The sequence below is a fragment of the Calliphora vicina genome, chromosome 2 (assembly GCF_958450345.1).
Source record: "Calliphora vicina chromosome 2, idCalVici1.1, whole genome shotgun sequence".
NCBI lineage: Eukaryota > Metazoa > Arthropoda > Insecta > Diptera > Calliphoridae > Calliphora > Calliphora vicina.
Window position 1 is genome coordinate 140,912,618 of NC_088781.1, and position 15,278 is coordinate 140,927,895.

The window sequence follows — 15,278 nt, forward strand, 5'->3', positions numbered from 1 at the left end:
TATTTTTGAAAAATAGACAAATAGCTTGAACGAAATTTTATTATATCGCATCCTAACATTTTTAATTCTATATATAAATTTCAAAATAATCAAAAAAACCTTCTCCTGTAGTTTGTTTTGTCGCTATCATATGTACGAATGTATTCATATTTTTAATATTTTTGTAATTTTTTGTTTATTTTGATTTCTATATTCATATCAAACATTAAGCAGTCCAGTCACATATTAAATATTTTATTTTACAAATGATAAAACAATATTTTTTTATTGCAGATAACTATCCAGAATGTATTTTTTTTTTATTATCGTTTATATATTATTTAAAATTTTTTTGTTAAGGTCATTTGAACTGTGCCTGAATATACTATTAAATTGTAGCACGTTAAAAAACAAATATACAGTAGAATCTAGATTATAGATCTTAGAAAATTTTAATATTTTTGGATAATTTAACGTATGTACATTAGCGTGTCCCAAAAAAAAAATTTGTTGGGGCTCAATCATAATTTGAAAGCTTATAGGGTAAAGTATTTTTGAGATTTTTTATAGATTTTTTTTGAGTTTTATTTATTGCCAAAAAAGGCCGACAAACCCGATTTTTGGCAAAAACTCGATTTGAGCAACCTCTAAACCACTTCCGAAAAATCTGAAAAAAATCTCAAAAATACTCTACCCTATAAGCTTTTAAATTGTGCTTGATCACCTATGAAAATAAGAAAAAAATTTTTTGGGACACACTAATATACATATCGTTAGCTTAGTGTGATAAGTCCCTTTTCACAAATTTTACAGTAAACAGAAAAAAACTTTCTAAGATTCTTTTTTGGGAACATTTTCGATTATTTTTCGTTTAAATTAAATTAATTAACTAATAATTGTTTGGCGCTATTAGATATATATTTGACTGAGATAATAATTTTAAAATTTTGACAAAAAAGTGGACTTTTGCATTCCACAGTATATCAATGAGAAGAAAGCTTAATAATTGTAAAAATTTTTTAAACAAATACACAGTGTATTTTTGACTTATTCTAACGTTTGACATTAAAATTTAAATTTTCATAGAAAGTGGACTTAGCACACTAAGCTAACTATATGTATATTTAGATTTCGTGATAGTCATAGGTTAATGATTTTCTTTTTTACTTCAATATTAGAATAATCCTTATGCTACTGCAGATTTATATTCATATTAATTCTACAATAATGTCTTTAGAATATTGTCAATCAAAACATTTACATTAATATGGATTTCGTTTCTAAATATTCATATTCCAGTTTGATTTATATAATTTTTTTATAATACATTCACATACATATTTATGTATGTATATGTTTGTATATGTGTGTGAAAAAGGACTATTTGTGTTTTTATATAAAAGTGTATTTAAATGTTGAATCTCAGACACATAATAATAAAAAAGGCAAAACAAAATAATAAAAATGGCAAAGTAGAAATAAAAAATAGAATTAATGACAAAATAATGTCTGTCGTTGAAACAAATTTAAAAGTTAAAACCTACAATTTATTTAGAAAACTCCTCTGTAGATTTTTTATTTTATTCCGGTATCCTTTCATTGTTTAATGGTTGTTGTTCCCATTCTCGTTTTATACATGAAGGTAGAAAAATTCTTGTGTTTTAGCAGACTTTCCAGTCTTGGAAATTTTAAAAGAATTATGGGCACAGATGATTTTATTGTTAAATATTTTTACATATTTTGGTGACTTGTTTATTAAAAATAAAATATATTGTTAAGCAATATAAAGAATTTATTAAAATTATTTTCGATGGTATCAAAATTCTAAGTGAATCCTTAGTAATATGGATAAAAAGACATTTTAAAGCAACAAGATCCTTCATCATTTCGATAACCTCCGCTCTTTAATAATTGAAGAATATTTAATTTTTTTTCTTTTATTTATTAATTTATTCTCAAAATATTTGTTTATATTTTATTTAATTTTCTGCAATTTAAATTCCTTTGAAGAAATAAGAAGTATCAACATTTTCTTTGTTGAACTTTTAATTGAAAATGTGACATTTGTTTTAACTTAAGAAATATTTTTACTTTTTAACACAAATGACTCGTTAAACAGTCTAGACACCTCTATTTACACCCACTTGTGTTTTGTTCTTTTTTTTTTCTTTTTTTTTTGCTTTGCCTCCAGCGTATGTAGGTTATATATTGCGAAATGCTTTTCTAAGAAATAGAAACAAAAAATTATATTGCACTTCACGGGTACAGTGGTTGTTTTGTAAGTTATAAAAATATCTTGCGAATTTCTAGTGATGTAGAAAATAGTCATAGCTGGTGGTTAGCTAAATGTAGTTGAAGGGACTGGTATGATATAGGGTTATGTGGGGGTAAGGTCACACAAATTGTTAGCAAGATTTAGGTTCATATAAAATTTGTTTATGACCAATTTTAGAAAGATATTAATTACACGGTGCTACGATGGAAAAAACTTGGAAACCGACCCAACGTGGGTTATAGGTCTTGCTGAGTATATAACAAATTGTGTTTAAAAATTTCAGAAACACCCTCAAATTCAGAAGTTATTCTAAAAAACCGTTTTCAGTGATGTTCGCCAACTTATCGACCTGTAACTCAGTCCATTTTTATCGGACTTTAAGTTTCTTAACGGGTTTGGAAAGAAAATTGATTGCGCTTTAAAATGATTTTTTTTGATACATTTGTAAGTTATAAGTATTATTTTTGTTAAGAATATCTAAAAGAAAAATACAATTTATCAACTTTTTTGAGTTTAGTCGCTTTTCATTGCTTACTTTGATATGAAGCTTATAAAAATTTATACAAATGTATAAAGGAAATTTAGTTCTTAACAAAATTATGTTTTAGTTATTAAAATCGGATGAAAATTGTAAAAGTTATCCAACTTTACATTAACGTCTTTTTTAATAATTTCTCCCCCAGCGCATATGAATAAAAAAAGACAAAAAAATGTTCAAAAAAAAAAATATTTTTAAAATTTTGAATTTACAAGGTAAATTTTTTGGAACATTTTTCGAAAAAGTTTAATAACTTTAACAAATGTAAAGCGATTTTAAAGAGTAATGTCTCATTTTTGTCTATATAAAATTGCTTTTAAAACACTTTGCAAAAACAAATTGGTTTTCATAGAAAAAAATTAATTATTGTTGAATTTGAAAAATTAGGGAAAAAAATTAAAAATAGATCGAAACTTTTTATAAAAACTTACACAAGTTTTTGGAATATACATTTTATGCTTACAGTTTCAGAAAGCCCACTTCTTTGCCTATCCAAAATTTCAAAAAATTTTGAGGGTGTTTCAAAATCTTTGAAAACGGTTTTAGTATGTCTTTACCTAGGCCTACAACCTCCATTAGGTCGCTTTTCAAGTTCTGACAAAAAGTGTCATTTTGTAGCAGAGTGTTATTATAATTCAATTATGAAAGTAATTTTCTTAGGGGGACCTAGTATGGGGACTAGGGATAAATGTTGAAAAATTGTATCTACATAATCAACATATTTATGACTGCTCAAACAGTATTCCGAGGGACATTTGTATAAATCCTAGTTGAAATCATGGACTGATATTATCCATTTCCAATATCAAACAAACCTTATCAACAAAGAGTATTTGTGGCAAATTTCAGTCAGTGAGCTCCTTTCTTTTGGGCCCTATCGAGTTTTTAACAGACATATTACTCTTGTGTTTTTCAGTAGATTTTGTCAGTACCTTTCTTTAAAGTTTAATGTTTAACCAAAATATTTATAACAATTTTTATGTAATTTATAAAAGGTTTATAAAACAAAATTTCCATCCATTAGTTTTATAAACCTGGATTTAGCAGTTGAATTTGAATGAGGCCAACATTCAAATTATTTAAAAATAATTTTTTTTAGTTTGTTGTATATTTGTTTCCTATTTTGACAAAATAAAGTTGAGTTGAGTTTATTTCAATTAAATTATGACCATCATGATTACTCGTTATCCTTCCTTATAATATTGAATCGTGTTTGTGCAACACTAACATATAATTTGTTGTTTCTCCTTTGGCTGTCTGTCCTTTTTGTATATCTGTGTGTTTGTATATTTGTGCCAGTATTAGCCACTGTATGTGATGATATGTAGGAAGCTTTTTTCGTTGTCCTCCTTTGGTTCTTAAACATGTATGACAGACGGTATTGTGTAGTGTAAGTAATACTGACACGCTTGCTCGCGTCCATTGGGGCAAATAACAATTTAGCAGACAACGTGTGTGGCATTGCAACAAGACAACTGGCAGACACAATGTAATGAAATCTAACAACAACTACACATTCACGGATGTGTACTGGGTCTACAGACAGACATTAACACAACAATGCCAAACTTATGCGTGGAAGAATGTGTGTAAGTTTTATTTATTTTTTATGAAGTGCAGAAATATTGTAAGACTTTGCTTTAGTTTCATTATTATTAAAAACTAATGGAAAATATTCATGTGAAAGTATTAGAGAAGGCCAAATTGAGAAGTTTGAATGCTAAGAATAATTGTTGGTCTTAGCTATACATATTTGTAAGGAAACAGGAAACGGAAGTCAAGCATGTTGCTCTTGTTAATAATGACAGTCAGTATTTGAATGTTTTGATTAAACCACATTAAACAAGAGGGGAAATACATAGTAGTGAATCAGAATAATAGTAATAAAAATAAAAAATCACTGTAGAGTATATTAAAATAAATGTAAAGGAAATTATAGTAATTTAACTGTAATAACTAAGGAATAATAAAAGCATTATTAATCGACTTAAATAATACACATTTTATTTGTCTTTTAGCAAATAATGTCTGCCTACAATTGTTAATGCTAGTTAATATAATTGAATTGAATTATTCAGAAATTTATAGTTTAATTGAATTACTACAACTTTCAGCAGCAGTTGTAGTAATTCAAGTAATAGCAATTTTTGCTCTGGCCTCCTGGTCAGAGTGTGATAGATATGTTGTGTCACTTATGTTTGTGGCATGATGCATGTGGCTGTCAAAAAGCCAATGGCTGAAAATGTAACAGTGTGTGCTATTATATTGTCAATATGAACCCTTTTCATGAGAAATTTGATTTTCTAACACAATAATGTATCGCCGAGAACTACGAATGTACTTTTTACAAATGCACATAATTGATTTACATGATATTTTAACAAAACATTAAAAAAAAACAAAAAATAATAATCATGTTGAAACATCATAAAAAATAAAAAATCTTTCAAAATCATTGGGAGCAAAATGTTTGCGATTAGCAGAATTCATTTAAAACAAGGAAATTGGGTACCTTGAAAGAGGATTTTGCATACCCGAAATGATGCTTGAACGCTATAAAAGTAAATCATTTTAGCACCGAATTATCACTTGCTATGAAAAATGGATCCACTCCAATAAACCGAAACACAAGAGATCATACGAGAAGATCGGCCAACCAGCCGAATCGACACCAAAGAAAAAATGTTCATGGTGCTAAGGTAATGCTCTGTATTTGGTGGGACGAAATGGGTCCTATCACATGGAACCATTGCTGAACGCAACTGATTCGTTTGAAGCGAGCATTGGCCGAAAACATCCCAATGTATGCGGCCAGTGAATTTTTTACATTCCATCATGACAACACTCAGCCACATGTTTCAATGCCTGTTAAAAACTATTTAAAATGAAGTGGTTGGGAAGTTTTGGCTCGCCCGCTTTGTAGTCTAGAATTGCTCCGTCTGACCAATATTTGTTTTGACGGAAGTGTAACGCTCTCTCTGGAATACGATTCCCTTTGTAACAGAGTATCCGAAATTGGCTTGATTAATTCTTGGCCTCAAAAGATGTGCAGTTCTTTTGGCATGGATTCCATATGTTGCCATAGAGATGGGAAAATATAGTAGCTAACAATGGTTAATAATTTGAATAAATTTATGTTATACAAATGTTTCAAAATAAAGGCTAAGCATTTGAAAAATTTGAGCAATATATTTCTTATATTTTTTGTGCAGCCTATAAATCCTACATCCAGAGAAAAAATCAGTAAAGCCATATTTAATCAATAAGAAACATTAAAGAAAGTCTAGTAATGTTGAAATTTTTTATTCCAATAAGGAAAAATATTAATTTGAAGTTGAAAATTATTGATTTGTAGTATTTCAATATGATTTTTCTATTATAATGAAAATTATTTCCTTTAGTGTATATTCGATTTTGCTCAACTTTTTAGCATTTGGGTTTTAGGTAACGAAGAACAAATTAATATAAGTACCACCTTAATGTACACGTGTAAATATAAATATTTTATATAAATTTTGATACAATCTGCATTTGTGGCAAATTATTTAATATTTGTGGTTAAATTGTGTATATAAATGTTGCAAAATTAATACAAATAAATTCAAATAAATAACAATATTTTCATAAAGTTTGCATTTGGTTGTATATTTATTTATTTAACAAATATTCAAATTATGTTTAGTTTAACTTTTCTATATTTTCCTTTCAACAGTAAATAAATAGTATAGTTTATATAGAAATTTTCATATTTACATATAAACTAGTATTTATTATAAATATATTGCACTTACTAGCATTTATATAATTAAAGATTTAAATGGTTAATTTACAAATTATTTGAAATTAAATAAACTGTTTGAATGAAATTTATCCGTACTAAAATAATAATAACTCTACACCTTAATAAAGGGCGATATTATTTATGGTCTACTATTTGCAAAATCAAAACTTTAAAGAAATTATAAGAAAAGACTTAAATGGTTATTTCCATGCAAATAGTTTTTTTCCAGCCTCATCTCTTTGTAAGCAAAATCCATGCACCTATGTTTCTCAAAAATGAACGCCTGGTCAGAGGAAAATAAAAACGGTTTTATAATTTGCAAAATCTGAAATCCACAATTTTTTTTATATTTTTTCTTCCAGTTTAAAATTAAAAATAATGCAAATCTCATATTTAAAAATTTTCTTTTTGACTGTTTTATTTTGGAACATTTTCCTAAAAGCATGTTAATTAATATTACAAAATTACCTTCTAAAATTATACCTTACTAAAGATTCGTTACAGCCAACTATAAACTTTCTTATTTGTTTATTTATTTATTATTTTAAAACTAATTGCTCTGCTTTTTTATTATTTTATTTATTGTACAAATACAATTTTGTTTAAATAACAATATTATAGTCAATTAAATCTTAAATCCATAAATATTTTTTTTATTATTTAATTTGGTTTTTATTGTTTTATTTGCATTAAACTGACAACTATTTAATATGCTTAATGTTTATTTTAAAATAATACAATTTATCTGATTTGCGAAAAATCTGTTGCAAATATTATTTGTTTTATTTAATTTGTATCAAATTGATCACATTTATAAACCATGGATTACATGTCAAAATGGTTGAAGCAAAAAGTTATGTTTACAGATATTATAAGTTAAATAATACACACAATACAACAATTTTTTTCAGTATTTCTGTGCACACAAAAAGTCCAGTGTGTAACCACATGACGTATGAGTATTATTTAATTTTTTCAAAACAAGTATACGCTACAGCATGTTGAAACTATTACAAATTGTGGATAATTTTTCTATTTCAGAGGTTTCCTTAACCATTTAAATGATAAACAATAAAAAAATATAGTCGGTCAAGCCCGACCATATAATACCCTACACTGAGTAAAACAAACATCTTTCTATTAAAATTTCAATTATTTATTTTCGTTGTTGGTCTTATATCAGCTATGACTAATTATGGAGCGATCGCCATGAAATTAGGTCATGTGTTTTTTGTCTATATGAAACACATATTTCTGTTGAATAATATATGGATCCATTTTTTTAAATTTTGAAAAAAATAAAAATATTCATGAATTTTCAATGTAGTTTCAGAATTTTTTTTTTGTGATATGGAGTGTATGACTTAAAAATACGGGATATATGGCGTATCTTTTAAAAACGTATTTTAATAACTTATCTGTGATTTTGAAGGGAACATTTCCAGCCAAAAATATTTGAAGACCAAGAATTGGAGGCATTTCTCAATGAAGATTGTATTTAAACTCAATAACAGCTTGCAAGATCATTGGAAGCTACTCAATCAGCAGTTTCAAAACGTTTGTGAGCAGTTGGATTCATTCAAAAGCAGGAAAATTGGATACCATACGAATTGAAGTTGAGAGACCTTGAAAGAATATCTTGTATGCCTAAATGATGATTGAACGTGATGAAAAAAATTTCATTAAAAATCTTTACTTGCGATGACAAATGGATCCATTACAATAACCCGAAGCCTAAGATATTGTGTGTGAAGATCGGCCAATCAGCCGTATCAACACCAAAGCCAAGTATCCATATCTCTGTATTTGGTGGTATCAAAAGTGTGCTATCTAATAATGACTTGCTGAAATCTGAGCAGACAGGGAACCTGTATCCGAATGCAACTGATTTCTTTGAAGGAAGCATTGGCCGAAAAACGCCAGAATATGTGGCCTGTTAAAAAGTATTTAGAATGAAGTGTTTGGGAAATTTTGCCTCACCCGCTTTATAGTCCAGACCACTTTGCTTCACTTTGTAACAAAGAATCCGATATTGGTTTGATTCGGTCTTGAATGAAAAATGGCCAAAACTTTGAATAAATTTATATTGTACAAATTTTTCCAAATAAAAGCTAAAAATTTAAAAAAATTCCGCATTTTTAAGTTAAACATCCAAATTTGGTTCAGTATTGTTATGAATTTAAACAGTGTGTAACCACCACTGTGTGTAATTTTCGGAAATTTGTGGAAAATTTCTCAATTTCTGAATATGTCTAACCTTTTAAAGAATTACACAATAAATTAAAAGTTGAAAATATTTAAAAAAAATTAAACATTTTTATGAATTTTCAATGTAGTATCATAATTCAAGCTTTTTAAGATATGTTCGAAAATTCGAGAAATTTAATATTAGGTTGGGTTTCATTGGCAACCAATCTTTAATCAGCTCACTTGGGTCCATTCTAAACTGATTCCATTGTGATACCCAAGGGGTAAATAGCAGGGTATTTATTATACGTTCGTTGTCTACAAATTAAACCAACCAGATTCCCTGATGAAGGAGTAGATTCGTCTAAAACTCATCCTTGATAGCTCAGCCAACCATGAAAGGCATGGAATTCCGAGAATGCGTTCCCCCAGGTTTATCAGAGCCGGGCAGAGTAGGTGAGACACCGTCAGGTGCTTTTTTTTTAAAAAAAAATCGGAAATTATTTAAAAATGTAAACATAAATAAAATTATCTGCTTAAAAACATCTAGTTGTGTTGTATGAAAGTATGTTAAACAAAATTGTCAGCATTGTATTAATGGTTGTCAGCTTTTTATAGGGATTTCTTTTTATTATTTTATTTTTGTTTTTGTCTAAAAATCTTCCTATATTAAAGATTTAAATACCGTAGGTGGTAAAATTACAAGAAAAACAGCAACAATAAATTTATTCATGATATAACTATTTTTATATTTCCTACTGTTTATATAATTCGCTATAAAACCAATAGAAACTTTGTCACCCTCCCTGCCCTGATGTGATTTGGCGTCATAAATACAATATTTATTCATACAAATAAACGTCTCGTCCTGGTTCCTACAAATTGTTTTTGTTTGTATTTGTTTCTAAACAAATTATTGCATACCGTTGAGCTTGTGCCCCAATTTGTTGTAATAAAATCCAAAGTGTTTTGTTGTTTTGCGGTTTGAAAATAAATGTTTTTGTTTTGATATTAGTATGTGTGTTGCACAAACATTTGTAAGGATCATATTTCAAGTGGTTGATGCTTTTTTTAGTTTATTTATAAAATCCCTAGTATTTGTATTTACAAATATATATGTATGTAGATGTGTGTGATTTGTATGTCATTAGGCTGATGCTAAAGTGGGTGTTAGCATGGCAGTGGGATTATGATTATTAAATCAGCTTAGAAGTATAAATGTTAGGGTGACTAAGGTTAGGGTGACTTAAACAAACAAAAACAGCTGACGTATAAAAAAATTCACAAAAATAAATCAATTCACTAATAGAAGGTCTGTTCCATAGGGTACAACTAGAGGCGCAACTGAGAGTAAGCTGAGAGTAACAATAATTACTCTCTTCACACGTACTTGTGATATGTGAATTCAACATACTTGTGAGAGAATTTAACACATCAAAATACTAAATATATCCATAGAAGCGTTACTGAGAGGGAAAAAACCTAAGTCTTTTGTCAAAAAGTCGTAAGTCGTACACAGTTTTGAGATTGTATTGGTGCCTTTTTTAATTTTCACCAGACACACAGAGTTCTATAAAAATGTTTAAATTTTGATTTATTTAAATTTTCTACTATTTTCAATATCAAAAATTGAAACTTTGTTCTATAAATTAAATTCTACCACAAATAAAAATAAGTGTCAAAAATTTATAAAAAAATATTTTTTTCATTTGAGCAAAATTAACGTGTTTCGGAAATAAAAGTGTGCTGTAAATTGTTAAAAAAATCATAAAATAGTGTATGGAAGTGTAATAAAGTGATTCGGTCTGTATTTAGTCGGAAAATCAAAGGTAAAATTTCAAGTATTTTGATATGTTAAATTCTCTCACAAGTATGTTGAATTCACATATCACAAGTACGTGTGAAGAGAGTAATATATAGTAATAATTTGAACAATATAAAAAAATTTAAACTTTAAGTTGTGTTTTTAATAAAATTAGAAAAAGACGTAAGCGACATAAATATCCGTTATCTTGGAAATATATGAAATAAAATAAATGCAATATTTAGTTAAGAAGTAACTGTGCATACATACTCAATTTCACGGTAATACTTAGACTTCAACCAAGGATATTTAAAAAAACCATCCCCTGTAAAATTTGGTTTTTGGCGCTTACGTCTTTTTTGCTGTTATGACTCGATATGTTTAAGCATTTTGCTTTGAATTGTTAAAAATACGATTTTTTCTATCAATAACTTAAAGCTTAGTTTTCTGGGTAAAAAGTTCAAAGCCATATATCTTCTAAACGGTAACCTTTAAGGTTATTTAGAAAAATATCTCAGAATAAATAGAATCTCTACTATAATTGAATCGTTAATTTCAAAAACCCGTCAAGCAACAAGTTACTGGTTTTGAGTAAATCAAAGAAAATAAAACATTATTTTTACAAAATTGTTTCCATTTGTTATACATTAAACCTTTCAATCTATAAAAATATTTATGAATAAAATATATTAGGGCCTAGCATTACATAGGTATTATCCAGTCAAGAGTTGTCACTTCACTTATTTCTGCACTAAACATGGATTTCTCTGTTTTGCTGCACCATAATATGGGGAATTATTTAATTTTTTTTTGCATTAAACGATATATTTACCTTTACAAAACAGAAATCGCGCAATAACACAATTTTTGATTTGTTGTTACTTGACTGGTTTGTGAAATAAACGCTTCACTTAAGCAAAGTTTAATTTTATTAAGGAGTTAGGAGCTTAAAAAGGTTCCAAAGTTAGATTTTCATACGAATTCATATGAAAAATCTAAAATAAAAAAACTAAACACAGTGGGTCCGATTGAATTCATAATTAAGATTTTGAAATTTTGTTTAAAAAATTTGTGAATTCAGATTTTTTTTTAAAAAAATGTGAGATTTTGTTAGTCTTTTATTGGAACTTTTTATATTTTATGACATCCATGGGTAAATAAAATACAAATTGATATCTAAGATGGTACATCCCACTGCTGTTGGCTTTTAGCTGGATCCTCCCTATTCGTATTTATCATTAAAATGAAATAACTTTATTTTGATTATTTTCCTAATTTTTGTGTAATCGCAGCAATTTTAAAATAGATTCGAAACTCCTTTCAAGTTTACACATATCAATGAGCGACAATGAACTGACAACAATTCATAAGCAAAGCATGAAAATTCCCCTAAAATAGCAAACCATGCGATACACTATTTCCTACCCCATTTACTGCTCTACACTTCTACTCCACAAACAAAAAAGTTGCTGCGATTTTTCGCACGTAAAGTCGCCAATCTCTAATGTCATTGTAGTGTCAATTATAATGTTTTACGGTCGATTTTTTAAGTGTAGTATAGTTTTAGGGAGTTTTATCGAGAAGCTAATACAGTGGTTATCATTTTTGATTCATTGCTATACATTAGATGTCGGCATTTAGTAAAAGATACTTAAAGCGTTTTGGAAAATTTTTGTTAGCCTGAACAACTGACGGAAAATCGTTAGTAGACAGACTTCTTCACAATATTTAAACGTATTTATGTAATTTGTTTGCTTGTTGTTTTTTTTAGAACATTGGTTGCGGTTTAAAAGTTGGTTCAGCAATAAAGTTTGACAGTTGTGTTGTTTGCTTTGGCGATAGCAGCTACTGTTGACAATTTCAGTAGCAATGGAAGATAGCATTAGTATCATGGGAGGATGGTAAGTAGTTCCAGATTTGTTATTTCATTTTTTATTTTGTTTATTTTGTAAAACTGTCTTTAGTAATATTGTATCATTGAAAATCATGAGTTTTTTATCCTCCCTCCTTTAACATTATCAGTAATTGATAAGCAACAATTATGATGTCAGTTTCAATTCGAATAATAACCAATGTTATACTTACACAAAAAAAGTTTTAACTTTGAGCAGTAGACATTATGTTTTGTTACACTTTGATGGCGTGACATGCCATACTTTGCTAAACTATTTTACTATCTTCTTGTCTGTGTTCTGCTTGACAAGAGTAACTACAATTTTATAAGAAATCAAAAATCACACCCTGATTTTTAAAGCTTTGATTAGATATTGTAAAAGGGCAGAAGTATGAAATTTATAAAGAATTAGCAAATATATGTTTTCTTCTTTAACAATTTCCATTATAGCTAAAAATAGGGATTCATATGAGAATAGATACATATGTCTGGCAAACGGAAGATGTAGCAGAGGGAACCATGTCTTTAAAATAATGCTTAAATGTTTGCAATTCATTTTGTCCTACTTAACGAATTGACAAACATATCGTCACTTAAAATGCAAAATAACATAACAACAAAAATACTGAAATCGAATGCTTGATAGATCAATGATGAATATTAATTTGGAAAATTGCTTGTCAATCTGTTTAATTATTAAATGGTAGAAATAAAGCATATCACAGGATACTTTTCCCATCACTTTAAAAATTGTTTAAATGATGTTACATTCTTTTAAATTTTAGGTAACGATATCACGATATATACTATGTGTGTGTATGCTTCCTTGTCCTTATATGTAAAAAACTTAATATTTGTTTAGCAATTGAGTGGAAGTAGTGCTCATATAAAGTTGGATGATGGTTTGATGGAAGAATGTGTGGTTGAATAAATGGTTGGTTTGTGGCATGGATGATTCGTTAAGCAAATAAAGATAGACACATACAGCTACTTTAAAAGATAGAGAACAGACCGACAAACTTAACCAGACACATAGTGAATCCATATTTACTTAAAGGTAAACGTGTGGAAATAATTTTCTCACCGATTAAGCAGAGCATATGTTAAACATTTATAAAATAAATTACGAATTTATTTTCATCTTGATTTCATTTAACACACAATTTTTTTAAATTTTTTTTCAGTTGTAGTGTAAATAAAATATAAAGATAATTTTATATAATAAAATATGAAGATAATTTTAATATACATAAACTAAGACGAATTAAGGCTCTTATATTTATTTACAAGGACTTATTTTACAAAGATCAGCAATTTTTCTCTCACTTGTACAAACAATAATCCAATAATACAAAAATTCGACTAAGTATTTAAATGTCATCAATTAACTATACCGCTTGCGATTATGCGACACAAAAAGTAAAATGTAGAACTAGCATTTATAAAACATACGCTATATACATATTGAAAGTTGGATGTATTAAATTGTTACAATATTTCACTGTTACATCAATGATCGACAAATATATATACGAAACCCAAATTAAAATTTTACACCTTTATTTACATATATATTGGCATATAAAGAAAAGCTGATTGTATCGTTTTTACACAATTTCTACAAATACTCAAATAAAAATGTCCTGTCTATTTAGTTATTAATAATAAATTGTGTTGCGTGTCAATAAACGTCGTTAACTTTTATATATAGCTTCTGATTAACTGAAGATATTCAATCCGGGATTGGAGCGAAATCATTAGAATCAAGAATGAAGTAATATTTAGTCACATTTTTTAATAATTTTATTTAAGGGTTAATACCGTCTTGTCCCAGCCATAATATCAGGTTGGTATCACAGGACGTGACGGGAAGACCCGTCTTGACGGGAAGACCCGTCTTGACGGTATCTACCGTCTTGTCCGGGCCAGTTATTCTAAATGTGCCTAATGTGACATAGCGGGATATGCCGTAATTACTTAAAAGCGATGTAAATGTAGATTGCAAACTTTATTTTTACTAAAATTCAAGATGATTAATAGTTTTTAGATAAAAAGTGATACAAATGAATTTAAAAACAACCACAACAAAGTTAAGACGGAAATAGGGAAAACCAAAATCTTCTAAAATTAACTTTAAAATAAAAATCAGAACTGCTATTTTCATAAATAGTAATTGTTAGGACAATGTTTGCACCTATACGATGTTTCCTTACGGATCTTCGCTTTTGAGCGCTGGTTATGAGTGACCGGTAGTATTTTCTCGATGTAATGAGGGTTTATCGTGTTAGTACTTATGTGTTTCCTCCATGAACTAGACTCGTTCATTGACAATTAGGTTTAGTACCTATAACAGCTTTCGGGTTTCCTCTACGGTTTGCTCGTCGTGTGCCTGTAACGTGTGTGTTGTATGATAGTATAGACTTAGAGAGTTCAATGCTATTATAAAAGTTGAAAAAACGTGCCTTTCGAGTTTAACATACTAATTGCATAATTATCTTTGAAGTTAAAATCGGATCAAATATACTTCTTGGAGTACAATTTTTATCAACATAAATTTTTCATCCGCAGTTTGTTAAATAAAAATTGAATTGAGATACTTCTGTTGTGTTTGTCAGCATCACTACAATCGATTAAATTTCCACTATATCTTTCTTTATCATTTCTGAGTATTGAGACTGAGTAGGTTAAACTTCTTTATCTAGGACTTCGTTGCAATTTTCTGCATCTGGCTAATAATTTGGAACTCCGGCATCACTGAATGGATCACTTACAGATACTTCTCCAGAATCTATTTCTTCAAACAGTTTCAAAAATCTACCT